Source organism: Melospiza georgiana, chromosome 5 (assembly GCF_028018845.1).
Source record: "Melospiza georgiana isolate bMelGeo1 chromosome 5, bMelGeo1.pri, whole genome shotgun sequence".
Lineage (NCBI taxonomy): Eukaryota > Metazoa > Chordata > Aves > Passeriformes > Passerellidae > Melospiza > Melospiza georgiana.
Window position 1 is genome coordinate 50,879,798 of NC_080434.1, and position 12,413 is coordinate 50,892,210.

Sequence of the window (12,413 nt, forward strand, 5' to 3'; positions counted from 1 at the left end):
GTAATTGTAGAGTGATAAAATCTTCTAGGGCTTCCCAGCCTACCTGGCTGTCTCCCTGTCTACCTCTGTCCCTCACTATTGCCGCAGGAGCACCGGGATACAGCAGGTGGCATTTTAGGAGAGTCATTCCCACTGCCTCACCTGACATGGGCATTACCACACATGCCAAGCACGAGCCAGAACCCTTTGTATTCCCTAAGAAGAAAAAAAAAATTTTTTTTTCTTTTTCCCCATGGGGTAGACCTGCCTCACACACAACCCCTTCTCTTTCACAGATATACATCTGCTCTGATGCGGGCTGCTGACCCCGTTGGGCTGGCCGGGCCGGGTCAGGCCCAGCGGGCACCCTGCCGCCATGGCGCCGCGGCCATCGCCCCTGGCCCCGCCCGGCGCCACCCTGCGGGCCGCGGCTCTGGGCGGCGGCCGGGGCGGAGGGAGAGGAGGGGCGGTGGCGGCCGGCGGCCGGAATCGTTTCCTGGGTAAGCGCAGCGGGCTGGGAAGCGTTTCCGGAAGGCTGGCCGCATCCCGCAGCGGCTTCGGGCGCCTCCGGGGCGGGCGGCGGAGCGGCGCGGCGGGCAGGTGCGTTCCGCGGCGGGCGGCGGGAGGGCACGGCAGGGCAAGGCAGAGCACGGTAGGGCACGGCAGGGCAGCGCGTCCCGTTCCGCGGCAGAGCCCCGGTGCGCGGCCGCCCGCGGTGCCGCCGCTCCGCCCGGCCCGCTGCCGGTGGGACCGGGCAGGAGGCCGGGGGAGGGTCCCGTCGCCCTTGCTCGGGGCCGTTGCGGCGCATCCCGGTCTCGGGGGTGCGGGGCCGAGACCGGCCTGCGGTCCGCTGCCTTCCCCCGGTGTGCAGGAGCGCTGCCGCCGCTGCTGCTGCAGAGCGCTGGCCGAGCCTGCGGCGAGCGTGGGCTCTGCTCCCGCGGGCGGCGAATAGCAGCGGCAGCTGGTCTCGTTCTACTGCTGGTGGTGCGGTAAATGGTAAAAGTGCCTGTAGTAGGTTTGTTTTGTTTTGTATTGTTTTTTGGTTTTCGGTTGGTTTTTTTTTTTTCTTTTTTTTTTTTTTTTTTTTTTTTTTTTTTTTTTTTTGTTTTAATTAGTAGAGTGAGCAGGTTGAGCTCTGTGATTAAATCGTACTCGAGGGTTACGCGCGGGGCTGCAAATGGGAAAAATCCGGTCCTCGGAACAAAACGTGGGATCCCATGAATCCGTCTTGGAAGTTGTCAGGAATTTGCTTGGGGCCCAAGGCAGCAACGGAGCTACTTTTCGTTGCGGCTAGAGAGGCAGATAAAATGGAAAGTGTAACGGTTTGTATTTGTACTTCATTGCTTTGCCTGCTTGTTTGCAATGCTTTGTAATTCTTGGCTGGGCTCCTGCTTGCCGGGGAGGGTAAGTGTACTTCTGGGCTTTAAACACAAAATAACAAAACCAAGGAAAAAACGCAACTCTGCAGCGCTGGGCTTTGTGTGCTGTGGATGCTGTACGTGGTAAATGGTACCTGCAGTCAGTTGTTTGGGGTAACAGTGTGTGCTGCAAGTGTCAGTGCTTCCCCAAGATCTGCTGGGGTGCCCCAGGAGCTGAGCTATGGTTGCCGCTGAGCTGCTGCGGGTTTGCTGCGTCCTCTGGCTCGGAGGTGTGCTCCTGCAGTTTGTTCTAGATCCTACATGTCATGCTCTGGTATTTTCTGAACGCCTGAATGAGTTGTCTGTCTTGTGTTTAAAACTGTTTTCTGCTGGCATAATTGCATTTAGTTAAAATAAGAGTGCAGATGTCCTAGCACTTAAAGGAAGAGACATCCTCTTACGGTGACCTTGGGACAAAATCTTGGCTGATTAATTTCCTTGTCTGGAACAGTCATGCGGAGTGAGGATATTTTTGTTCTTCCTTTACAGCAATGAGCGTGTGATGAAATACTTTTTGGCTTGTATTTTTGGGGGTCTTTTGTCAGTTGAGGGAATCAAGGTCTGGAGAAGACTCTTTGGGATGAAGAGTAATTTTATCCTGTGTTATGAAGAAAACGTAACTGTTGTAACAAGGAGGAAGATTCTTGGCTCTGAAGCAGTACGAGTGAACGTGCCTTTCCCAGCAAGAGTCATCTAAATAGTAGATTACAACTGCGGGAATCATTTGCTAGGAGAGGAAATGCATGACTTGGAAACCTGGATTATTATTTTCATTTTCAGTTCTGCAGCTAAGCTGGAAACCAGTGACAAAATTGGTCATTTTTGGTATGGTGTTGGGTAGACTTTGCTGTGCCATTGTTCAGGAGGGATGGAGTTTTCCTTAGGAAATGGAGTTTTCCTGAGGAGCCTAGAAAGCACTGCTGCAGGATTTGAGCTGAAGAGAGTGGTGACTTCAGGAGCTTAAGGGGGAATTTGAGTACTTGAGATTGCCTGCTGTAAGGATTTTTTAGCAGAGGTTGTGAAAAACTGAAGTGAATCCTGGTAGTTGATGGTAATGGTGAGCCACTGACTGATTACATCTCTGTCAGATAGCAAGCTTTGACACAGGATGTGTAGTCAGACTTGAACAAATCATCCACACTGAAAACAAACTATCCTGTACATCCCTTTCTAGTGGGACACAAAGTCCTGCCTTTGTACCCTGCTGTGAGCAAGGAGCTCCATTACTGGGAGGGGAGCAGTAGAGCCAGGGATGTGCTGGCTGATCCCTGACCAAGTTGCTGCTGTGGAGAAAGTGAAGGTGATGGTGGAGGATGTCAGGCCAGGACACATCAGGAGCAGTGCTGGAAGGGGTGTGAGCTGTGTGAGTGCCACGGGCACTTCTCTCACCTGTGCTGCAGGTGGGACAGTGCAGACTGAGGCTGGAGGACAGCAGTGTCAATTATTTCAGAGAAGATGCGGAAAGTCTGGCTTGTTTAGCCTAGCAAATAAGGCTGAGATGAAATATGATTGCAGTCTGTATGTACAGCTGGGATATAAATACTAAAAAGGAAGAGAGGAGCTATTTAAGCTAAAGAACAATGTTGGCATGAGAGGAAATGGATATAAACTGGCAGGAATAAACTTAAGATGAAATTTACACAGTTTCTTCCTAAATGGGCTCAGGTTCCAGAACAACCTTAAAATGGGATAAATGGAGTAAACCCCTTAACTGGCTCTTGAGGATATGTTGAGGAAGCCTGTATTGTATGCTTGGCTGTGGCAGTAGGAGAGAAGGCTTGGTAACTCAAGAAAAGCTTTTCTGTATGCCTGAGTTAACTTTATATAGATTTTACGTGTTAGTGTTTCTTATTTTTAAATTCTGTCTCTACAAAACTGGTATAAAAATGCCTGCTTTACAGCTTGTATTGCTACATGGTTGCAATGTGCTTAGTGGCTGCTTTCTGAAATATTTTGCTTATTAGGTTTTTTTCCCCCTCTAGAATAATGTATTGTCTAACAACTGCATCTAATTGTGTGGAAAATCCTTTTCCTTAAAGTACCTGCTGTGCAAAAGGAAACTATGTGTTTGTATATATGAGCTGCTTGAGTTTATTAACTTCCAGGTTAAAAAAGGAACTGCAGCAATTCTGCCCCCCCTCATATGTAAGTAATTTATAAATCCTCTCAAAAAGGAGTTCTTTGGGGGGCTGTACAGTAGGCCCAGATAATGTGAAATGAGACCTGTTCTCCAAGGTATGCTGTGACTGGAAGACCATAATTAAATAAAGTTAAAACAAATTTGAAAACAAGTCTAGTGGAGCTAGTTGTGCATGGGATTTGTCTAATTCGTTGTCCTGCAGAATATCTGAGTTATTGGCATGGTGGTTGCAGTAGTTGAACTTGTATGAGGTCTGTAGTTGGTTTGAAAAATATTGTCCAACAAGGAATGCAGCCAGCTGCAGATGCTGTGTAATGGTTACTGTGACTGTCAGCAGAACCTGACTGCTTCTCATGGTGATCAGTATCCCAGCACCTCTGTGCCTGTTTCCTTGTCTCATTATGCTTTGGACAGAGCACTGATCTGTGCTGTCCCCAGAGATTTAAGGAGCAGAGGGTGTTTTTGGAATGCTCTGTGTGATGTCCTGCTTTAATTGCCTAATTCTTTTTACCCTTCAGCCTGCTTCCCTTGTAATCTGTTGTCTTCTGCAACCTTTTTTCTTTCTTCCCTTTTCCTTTTTTTATTTTTGGTCACCATGAAAGCAGATATCAAAGGAAAAATAAGAACAGGATGCCCTTATTCAAAACCTCCTCTGTAGATACTGTCTGAAGCTCTGGCTGTTCTCGGCTTGTTGTTACCAGAGTTGGGTGCATGCTTTCCCTTCAAAACATTTGGTGGTTTTTGGTTCCAAATGCCTGTCTGGTCTGTCTGCAGCCTCCTGGGACCTTGTTGCAGCCTCCATGGCCTTCAGCCAGGAGTGCTGCTTGTCTGTAGGCCTGCTGCTGGCTGGGAAAAGAATTCCTGATTTCTGCTTAGCTTCCCCGGGATCCCTGCTGAGATTGTCTCTTTTACCACTTTCCATTCACCTGCCAGGGGTGCTACAGGTAGGAGGCTGTAGAGCTCTGGCAGGAGAATTTGAGGGAATTGTTGTGGTGTGGAGGGTACCTTGGGATTGCTGATGACCACCGTTTATCTGTGCCTCATCTGGGAGGTCCTGGTTGCTGAAGTTTGTTGCCAAGGGTGTAAGAGCAGACCCTGCAGCAAGGCTAGGGGAAATGAATGTAGGAGTCTGCCCTGACAAAGACAGCAGACACTTGGCCTCCATCACTCTCAGGATAGTGAGTTAACCTTGTTAAAGAAAGTGGATTTCTTTATGCCTTAAAAGGATAATACTCGATTTAGCTGGAGATCTAAGGTCCGCCTCAAAGTTCTGTCTCCCAATGTTAAAACCATTTTCTTTCTTTAACTGCAACATGCTGAGCTTCAGTCTCCCCTGAAAATGTGATATTTGTTTGGGTAAGTGTTTAGATCATGACTTTTACTGCTGAACAAACCCTGCATCTGGGTGTAACACTGATTAGTGCATTTTTAAAGTGGTCTGCATACCAATTAGGATGATTAACTAGATGCAAATATGTGCCTTTATCAGTAGTCTTTGCTGCATTTGATACTGAGCACTGATCTCAGATGAATGAAGTCAGGCACAGTTCAGTCTAGGAATTCATGAATGTAAACTACTAGCTTGAGTAGTAATGCATTGAAAGTAATATGTGACAGAGAGAGGTTTCCTAGAAAATAAAACATGCAAATTTTTCTTCTGATCCCAGTCCCAGATAGCCAGTGTCTGTAATTCTGGTTTATTTTAATTTATTTATGAATAGTGCTATGGCTATAAAGTACTTTAAGCAAACTCCTGGCAGACTTATATTTGACAGTTTAATCTGTCTGACTTCACAATTTAAAACCCCTTCTAAAATCTCAATGGTGTCCTCCTGTAGCTATGCCAAAATGGAGTTATAACTCTGTGATTTATTACTGTTTGGCTGTTCTTATTTTCTGGAGAAGACTTAAGGGGAATCTTTTTTTCCTTTGTCTTCCTTGCTGGATTACATTGCAATCCAGATAATATACCCTGTCAGACAAAGTATCAGTTCTGTCTGCCTTTGGGAAAACCCTCCTGGAAGCACTAGTCATGCTTCACTATGATATGCTTTTAAGCAATTTTGCAGTGTGTTGAGTTGTTCTGTTGGAGGTTTCTTTTTCTTTGCCTTTAGTGCAAGTGCAGTTTAATTTTCAAAGGCACCAAAAGGAACAGTTCTAAAGTACTTCTGCAAATTTCAAGTGTAGATGATGTGTTAAAAATGCCATTTGAATTTGATGTTGGTGTTAAAATATGTTTAATGCAGTACTCTCTTAGTCACAACTGATTTTTTCCTTATGTCCATTAATTGGTTATGGAGGGAGGTTTCCCAATGTTATTACTGTGTGTGAAGGACAGATTCCAGAGAGAAGGAAATTGGCAGGCCTTTATGTTCCTTACCTTTACGAATTAACTTGTTTTAACAGAAGAAGCTACCATAAGCTTTATATGTTTTGTTGTTGTTGTCTGTTGTAGAAATGTATCTTTGCAGTGTTCTCAGGATAGTTACTAAATGGCAGTCATTAGTGTGACTAATATTGCACAAAGACTTTCTTGGAAAACTTGGAAGTATAATTTCTCAGATGAATTGAAGGGAGATGCTGCAGGGTTCCTACAAGGCAGCTGCAGAATTCAGCAAATGAGGAGCTTGACATTAAACTATTTTGTGTATCTAATATAGAATTTCATTTACCCAAACTCCTGCTTCCACTTCATAAGGAAGTGTAAGCAGTAGTTTGGCTAAATATGGCAACTAATTAATTGCTCTTGTGTTTGCACTTGCCTTGTTAATTCTATTTGCAGAGAGGTTTATTGTTAGGAGGAGATATTTCTTAGCAAAGTGTTGAATTGTGTAGCTATGGAGAAAGCTGTGCAGAGAGCCACCATGAAACATGAAAGGGAACTGCAAGGAAGAGAAATAAGGAGGAGGAATTCTCTCCCATGGAGAACTTGGCACTTGACAGATAAAATTGGGATTTAAAAGTGACATAATGGAAAGAAAGTTTAATTACATTGTGTAAATGAGGTGAAGATACATAGGAAACTGTATAAAATAAATCTATGAGCTTACAGCAAGATTCATTTGGAAGTAAATACAGTAGGCAGCCTGGGTGTTTGGGATGCACATGGCATTAAGAAAACCTTCAGCATTATGTGATGATCTTGTCTCCTTGGCACCCTGCCTGCCTCCTGTGTGAGCAGGAGAGGCAGATCTCCATGATACTTTGTTGTTGGGTTTTTTTGGGCTTATTTTTTTTTCCCTGATACTCACGTGGGTGTAAAACCTTTGGGGAATGTGAGATCTCACCAGGTCAGGCACTCTGGTGGAGTGGCAGGTTGAGAAATAACTCATATTTTTCTAGTCGTGTGGGAGTCTGCTTGCCTTTTTCTTCTTCTTTTTTTTTCTTCTCCTCTTTCCTTCCCTCTCTCTTTTCCCCACCATAATTCAAGAAAACAATGAAACAGCACAGGAACCATCACTGAAGGGAATGGTTTAACAGAACTGTATATGAAAAGGTACACATACTCAGACAAACAGGATTTTTAAATATTTTTTGAGAAGTTTGATATTAATTCTCTTAAAAAGTTCTCCAATTTAGGAAAAATGTTTGATGATGCTTGTGTATTTGAAAAGAGAAACATTAGAAAAAACCCATATTTTTAATCATTTGAAGTTTGCTTCTTGGAAACGTTTGAGATTGAACTTATTGTTAGCTAACTTTGTAGGTTGTTAAGAGGACTAACAAAGGATATTGAAGTAACACAAAATAATGATGGCTTTAAGCATGTGTTATTATTTAAGCATGTGCAAGAGCTGCTAACAAGCAATGCTTAATTATATATACGTTTTAACCTTATTTTTATAATCTTTGCATGCTGTTATGTCAGTGTTGACATGTGTAAACTTTTTCAGTGAAATATCCTGTATATTTCCTTTTGCAAGTACAGATTTAAACATGGGTAAAAATTCTGTATCTGCCAAAATATAGGAAGCTTTCTGGTAGAGGCATTTCAGCACTGAGGGACCACTAATTCTTTTCTGAAAACCAATATAGATATGTCCTAATGTGATAAAAATGGTGCTGTTTGTCAAGGAAATGGCTTAAGTGTTCCCCGGGAAGTTTGTCTTTGCAGCCTGACAGCATGTCAATATTGTGATGCCCTTGCACTGAAGTGTAACTCTTGATGGCAGATCACAGAAAATTCAGGAGTTCTCATTGAGGAGTCTGTGTGGGGAAGGGAATCAAGAGGGGCAATTGGGACATTGAGGGATGTCAATGAGGCTTCATGCCAGAAAAATCCTGAAGTCAGGGGATCCTCAGAGCATGGTTAAGGGTTTGTTCCTCAGGCAGGAGTCAATTTCTGTTGTTTTCTATCTTGCTTTGGGCTAAAACTCAGTCAGCATATGTTGGTGTAGGGGGATACAATATAAGAAAATAAAGGTAGTATAGAAAGTAATCTTACCCCCTAAAGAGTTGCAGCTGAGCCAATTAGGAGAGATTGGGAACAGGCCTGACTTTAACAGGCCATGGCTGTAGCCGATAAGCAGAGTGTTATAAAGGATTGTGTTGGTGTGAACTGGAGTCAGCTGGCTGCTGTGAGGATAAGGAAGAGTCAGTGCCTAGAGGAGCTGACTATGAGAAACATCAAGGAGGTATGAAACTCTAGCAGTGTGGAACCTTTGCAATATAATGACAATAGAACCTTTGTAATGTAGTGACAGCATGTTGGTTCTGAAATTCAGTCTCCATGCTGTGCTTTGGCCAGCTGGTGTGTAGGAACACATACAATGATATGATAGGATTTTGCTTGTTTTTAGGCAGAAAACAAGGGGATCCCTTGGTGCTTCCCTGGTCCAACCAGCAAGTCAGGGGGTGATGTTTGTTCTCCCCCCTTTCCAGTGTGTGTGCACACATTACAGGGAAGGGAACAGCTGATGGGCAGGGTATGGCAAGGTGCATCCCTAAATTTGCTGTTTCCCTGGTAGCAGAGGCTCTGGTGACCCTTGTAGGCTCAGAGATGTGGCAGCTGAGAGCTGTCACTGTGCTTGCCTTGCAGTAACCCCGAGGCTGCACTGAGCAGTGCACCCTGCCCGTGTGGAGAGGCCCAGGAGCTGGTGGCTGGCTGCCTGCCATCCTGCAGCACAGAGCCTGCCTCTGCTGCTGCCAAACCAGCAGGTAGGAGTGCTGGCTGGGCGGAAAGCATTCTGTGGGATTTATCCAAAATAAATATCTAATTTTGCATGGATGAGGCTGAAATTCTTCAGCTGCACCTCCTGCTAGAGCAGAAGAGAAACCCTCCTTTTTGTCTCAAAGCTTTTCAGCTTCTGTGCATATGCAAGGTAAAGCTATTATTTTCCTAAATTTCAAGTTTGGGTCCTCCTTCCTTGAGTTGTGATGGATGTCTAGATCTGTACTGCTTTGAAAACCTGTTTGAAGGCACATAACCCAAACTTCTGTGAACCTCCCCCAAAAGGCTCACAATTGAGGCATTTAGCTGAATTTTTGCTTCTGCTCTGTGCTTCTACATAGTCCTTGAAGTGTAAATATAGAGCTGGAAAAAATAGCACTTGATCTGGTATCCCAGCTTGCACTAGGAATTAAATGAGGAAATATGAGCTTCTGCTATAAATCAGAAATTTGAGTTTCTTAATAGTTGGCCTGATAAATCCTATTACTCCTCGAAAGCTGTTAAGGTTTATGTCCATAAGTCCTAAGGTTGATTTAAATCTGTGGGTTAAATAACACATATGCAAAGGTTTAAAATAAGGCTGTCAGCCCACACAGCACGCTGGCTGTAAAACCAAGACTGGACAGTGTGGGGCTGATTCAGGATGTGCTGGTCTGACTTCCAACCTAGCTGGTGTTGAGCTTTAGCTTCTGCTGCCTATACTGCCTTTGCTGCAGTACAGGGATGGAAAATTCACAGGCTGCTGATGTTTACTCTGAGAGAGCTAATGACACTAGAACAGAGGGTGGGTACTTTTGGCACAGTGTCACCAGGCTGTCCTAGAGAGCTCTTCCATGGCACGCAGTGTGAGCGTGTCCAGAGTTCTCCTGGAGCACTCTCCCTTGGCACACAGTGTGAGCCTGTCCTGAGTTGTCCCTGCTGCAAATACTTGACCACTTCCTCAGGCAGACAGTGTTCAAGCAGGGAGCTGGGCTTTCCCCATTCTGGGCTTGTTCTTTGAGCTGAGGTTGCAAGCAAATATTTTAAGCATGGGTAGATGCAGTGTGCTGTTATGGCAGGATTTGTATCCTCCTTGCACAAGGTGAGCTTGAAAGGAGGTATTGAAATTCTAGATGTTTGATGGTAGAGGATGAAACTGAATTTGAATAGATTTTAAACTGACAGAGGAGGTGCTCTAAGGGTTTGACACACATACCCTGCAATTCCAAAAAGAAGGTACTGGTGCTCCCGAAGGCTGCCAGAGGACTCGGTGGAGGTAGGAGCTAGTACATAAAGAGGAATCTTAATTACACAGAGGAGCTAGATTTGCTGCAAAATGCAACAGTAAAATAAGCCTAGGTTACTTGCACAGAGTTAGACACCAACCTGGGTATAAAACTCTTTTGTGGAGCAGTGGGGAGGCATAGTCTGTGCAAGGTACAAATAAATACATTTAAAAATGTTTTCTAAGTTTCTTTCTTTCCTCTCCTTGTCTGTTTCAAGGACAGGTCAGGGTTTATCCTGTAAGATTCTAAGTAACCAAATTTGCAAATAATTGTGTTTTGTTTTGCAGAAACTGACGTTTACATATGGGAGTTTCACATACAAGCTATGTTCCTTTGCGTTTTCTTGGCTATTGCTAATGTAGTAGTGTCTGTGGCTTTTATTATCTCTAATTCAGAAGCATAAGCTACCTCAAATGCTTTCACAGCACAACAGAGAGTTTTAATAGGCCATGAGAGACCCTGTGCAAAGCTTGCCAAGTAGCCACATCTGGTTGGTAAAAGTGGGTGATTAAAAACCAGTGTTTTCCAAAGGCTTGTAAGCTGAGTGTGACAGGCTCGTTGATTAGCCATGTTTCTACCTCTCTCAGAAGCTGTGGCTGAAAGAACTTTTTCTTTGGAACAGGGCAGTGCACACAGGAATGCTTGACTCCTGTGGAGGGTAATACTTTCTTACCTCAGATGGTATCTGCACAGCATACAGGAAATTGTAGTAAAATTATTGGTACTTTTCAAATGGGTGTTTTCAAGGATTTTTGCCATAACTAGAAAGCAACAGAATATCTTAAACTTGATAAAATGTTTCAGTTTGAAGCACTACACTTTTGTGTATGAAGACCACATCCCAATTTAACAAGGTGGAGTAGATTGGTATTGCTGAGTGTTGGCTGAGGCAAAGCACTGTAGTGAAATAACAGTATGGGCTGGATACACTGATGGGGAGCAAGTGTTTAAAAAAAAGACAGCTCTGCTGGGAAGTCTAGCTCTAGTGCTGTTATCTTAAGGGTCACCAGGGATGGCTTCAGAAACTGAGCTCACTTTAGAACAGCACCCTGTTGTCAGAATCAAGATCATGAAATTCGTGTCTTGCTTCCAAAGGGAAGTAGTGCTAGGAGGCTTTTACATGCTCATTTCCCTCATTTACTCCATGCTTTTTCATGGTATAAAAATATCTGTGTTTAAAAAACCTTTTTCTTAAAACAATTCTCTTTGAAGAGAAAAGCAAAGTGCTTTTCAAATTAGGTGCTCTGAGCACAAAGTTAAGAAATAGCATGCCAATGGGAATTTTTAGATCTGCTGGTTATCCTGTTGTCCCATGGATTTCACCACATGAATACAACTTCTGATAATTGCACCCTTGACCCAGTTGCTGTTTTTATGCTTTCCTTTCCACATCAAGTCAGGCAAGCATAAACGTTTAATGTATATTAGAATGAGAAGTTTTGTCTTCAGAAATGAATCACTGTGGAAGGGGAGGAGGGAGAGCAGCAAGTCTTGTGGGGTTTTCTTCCCCACATTCTGAAAGAAATTGTTAGGTAGATGCTGTGTTTAGGTGCCACCACACCAATGGGATTTCTCCCTAAATACTGGTTAGGGTAGATGAATTTCTTAAGCTGTATTAATTTTTTGAGCTGAAAACTTTGTATGCAAGTTGCATGTCACCAGTGACTGTGTTGCCAAAGAAGGTCTATTGATGCCACCACTCAGGCAAGTGGCATATTTTGGACTTTTACTCCTGTGAGATGGTAATTGACTGCTGGTGCATATTATAAGAAGGCATTGAGAAAAAGTAAAGGTGCTTTTTAAAAGAGGGAGTAATTACCACAATAATTTTCTGTGTAGGGATGTTGGTAATTTAAAAGAAGTGAGTCAATTCTTTTTTTTTTATTTTATTCTTGAGGATAAAAATAGGAGCTAGAAGTGATGATGGTATACTAGACACTTTGAGATTGCTTTTATCACAGATTATCTGTTTTTCTGAATATTCACAGGTAATCATTATCACTTAGTTCCTTCTGTCTTTGTCTAGAGGAAGCAAATCTTGCTTTTAGCCTCCATCCTGGTTTTGTCTAAATCATTCACTGCTCTTCTGTTTCATTAAGCTGCAGCCAACCATCAGATGTGGGGCCATATTATTATGGAACTCTGATGCTTCAATTACCTGTGTGCCACATTTTCAGTGCTATAAAAGAGATTACACACTGCCTGTGCATCCAGGCAGGCAGTGACAATAGTACTGGGATTTTTTGAGTGACTGTTATTAAGACTGTCATGTGTATGTAACCTTTAGCATACAGACCATAAATTGCTGCTCCAACTAAACTTAGATTATGAAAGCAGTAGAGCTTTACTCCAATGAATTAATTCTCATGCTCTCAGGTATCAAAATTGGTTGAAATTTTGTGGCTTAATTTCACATCAGTGACCCCTTTGTACAAACACGT

At 43.5% G+C, this 12,413-nt stretch overlaps 1 protein-coding gene across 1 annotated transcript in view; it reads left to right on the plus strand.

Annotated features, from left to right (window-relative positions):
* The first annotated feature begins 502 nt into the window (after positions 1 to 502).
* The window catches only part of APBB2 (amyloid beta precursor protein binding family B member 2), a 163,704-nt gene continuing 151,793 nt past the window's right edge, over positions 503 to 12,413 (plus strand). Inside the window, exon 1 of the mRNA XM_058023907.1 lies at positions 503 to 579. The gene's annotated coding sequence lies outside the window, so the exon portion shown is untranslated. The remainder of the gene's footprint in view (positions 580 to 12,413) is intronic.